The sequence below is a fragment of the Octopus bimaculoides genome, chromosome 4 (genome assembly GCF_001194135.2).
Source record: "Octopus bimaculoides isolate UCB-OBI-ISO-001 chromosome 4, ASM119413v2, whole genome shotgun sequence".
Lineage (NCBI taxonomy): Eukaryota > Metazoa > Mollusca > Cephalopoda > Octopoda > Octopodidae > Octopus > Octopus bimaculoides.
The window spans coordinates 20533323-20536213 of NC_068984.1; positions in this window are offsets into that span (position 1 = coordinate 20533323).

Genomic DNA, 2891 nt, shown 5'->3' on the forward strand with positions numbered 1-2891 from the left:
CCTCCCAAAAAGAAAAGCTCTACATTGTATTTGTCCCATCTTCGTTGAGCCCTGTGTGGTTAATAAAAGAAATGTATCTATCTATCTATCTATCTATCTATCTATCTATCTATCTATCTATCTATTTGTCTGTCTGTCTGTCTGTCTGTCTGCCTGTCTGTCTGCCTGTCTGTCTGTCTGTCTGTCTGTATGTATGTAGTAGGAAGCTTGGTTGCCAACCACATGTTTCTGGGTTCAGTCCACTGCGTGGCACCCTGGGCAAGTTTCTTCTACTCTAGCCTCGAGACGACCAAAGCCTTGTGAGTGGATTTGGAAGACGGAAACTGAAAGAAGCCCATCGCATATATATATATATATATATATATATATATACGTGTGTGTGTGTGTGTGTGTGTGTGAGTATATCTGTGTGTGTGTCTTTGTGTCTATGTTCTCCCCCCATCACTGCTTGACAACCGGTACTGGTGTGTTTACGTCCCCGAAACTTGGTGGTTCAGCAAAAAAAGGCCGAAAGAATAAATACTAGGCTTACAAAGAATAAGTCCTTGGGTCGATTTCTTCGACTAAAAAACCCTTTAAGATGATGTTCCAGCATGGCCGCAGTCAAATGACTGAAACAAGTAAAAGAATAAAAGAATGTGTGTGTGTGTGTGTGTGTGTGTGTGTGTGCGTGCGTGTGCGAGCGCGTGCATGTGCATTTGTGTTTGTGTGTGTATAATAGATTTGTTTGTGTGAGCGTGTACGTTTAACCATCTCCCGCTTCTTCATACTTTCAAATCCCATACTCCTCTCTCTTAAATAAACAAACGGCACATCCGGCACACTTGTCAGTGGTATATATTAGTTCCAAGAACACAGGTTGGCCAAGGCTAAAATGCTTTTGGTCAGAGGTCTTCTAGATCAGAGAGAGTTACTCTGAGACTGATCAGCAGCAAGGTTATTCAAACGAATCCATCATCTTTCCACATTTAGTCGCTATTTCTGGTAGGTCAGGCAACGTGGTTGCAAGAAATAGCTACTCAAACGATCCCTTGCCGTCTTGGAACCAATGAAAAGACTAAATGGTCTTGACTGGGTTGTCTTTGATCATAAGTCAGGCTTTATCTACGGCTAAGTAACAGCAACAACACTCAAATTGTATCATCGAAGAACTCTCTCTCTCTCTCTCTCTCTCTCTCTCTCTCTCTCTCTTCATATATATATATATATATATATATATATATATATATATATATATATAACTTGTTTCAATCATTGGACTGCCGCCATGCTGGAGTCCCACCTTTAAGGATTTACTCGACCAAATCACAAGAACTTATTTTTTGGCAAAACTTGGAACTTCTGTGTCATTTTGTAGAACCCCGTGTTTACGGTGACGTAAACAAACCAACACCAATTGTCAAGAGGGTGGGGGACAAACACGAACAAATACACACAGACATACACTCATACGATGAGCTTTTCAGTTTCCATCTACCAAACCGACTTAGAAGGTTTTGGTTAGCCTGCAGCTATACTACAAGACACTTAACCAAGTCGCCACGCAATTGGACTGAATCCGGGACATACATACATCCGGGACACACAGACACAGACACAGACACAGACTCAGACAGACAGACATACACACACACACACACACACAAATATATATATCTTTACAAAGACAAATATTCACATACAGAGTATATGTGTGCGTGTGTGCGTGTGTATGTGTGTGTATGTGTGCGTGTGTGTATGTGTGTGTGCATGTGTGTGTGTGTGTGTGTGTGTGTGTGTGTCTGCCTGTCTGTCTGTGTCTGTGTGTCTGTCTGTCTGTGTCTGTGTGTCCCGGATGTATGTATGTCCCGGATTCAGTCCAATTGCGTGGCGACTTGGCTAAGTGTCTTGTAGTATAGCTGCAGGCTAACCAAAACCTGATGTGTGTGTGTGTGTGTGTGCGTGTGTGTGTGTGTGTAATTTAAAATTGATTGTTTGATTGACACGAGGGTGAAGTGTTCGGGGCGTCGGTCAAAATATCAGCAATATTTGGTTACAATGGTTCAAATCCTGATCTGGTTAAATTTGCCTTTCTTTCTTAGGAGTGAGGTCAATAAAATAATGAATCAGCCACATATTACAGACGATTTAATGTGCATATAAAACAGGGTTTGGCAAAATTCTTATATCATTGAACACTTCATGGAATTGTTGATAACTTATTGACCCTGTCGTGTAAATTTCTAAATTAAAGTATAATTAACAATGTATATAATCAATACAAAACGTTTCATGATTTAAAAACAATAATTTCTTCGTTGTTTTGTTTCATTAACGTTTTTTAATGAGAAATATTTCATCGATAATTGGCTGGAAATTAATGAATTTTTAACCTTAAATTACTTCATTCTATCAGATTCAGTTCTCTAAAAATTCAGTACCCTTAATACACAAAAGCACCACAAGTGCTTATGAATCCCTTGGATATCTCCATAGACCCGCAGAGGTTAATAGTGACCGCTTTGCCGACCCCTGCTATAAATCATCCAAACCAGCAGTAAGATATATTGAAGTAAACAGAATTGTCATATACGGGAGCTTGACTCAACAGGAAGAGCTTATATCCAACGAGGTATGTTACCTTAATGTCATCTCAAAGAATTCCCCATGCAGATCTTTTACTCGCAACTACGTGAAAGTGCGAAGGAAATGTAGTCGAACTCACCTGTGCTATGAAAATTAACATAAAGTTAGACCTGAAATATTGAAATATATCTGATGTAAATTTCAGTGTCATAGACAGCCATATTTCATAGGAAGGATGTTTGGAGGGTATTGTTTAAATGACTATGAAAGATAAACAGCAGAGGAGAGAGAGAGAGAGAGAGAGAGAGAGAGAGAGAGAGAGAGAG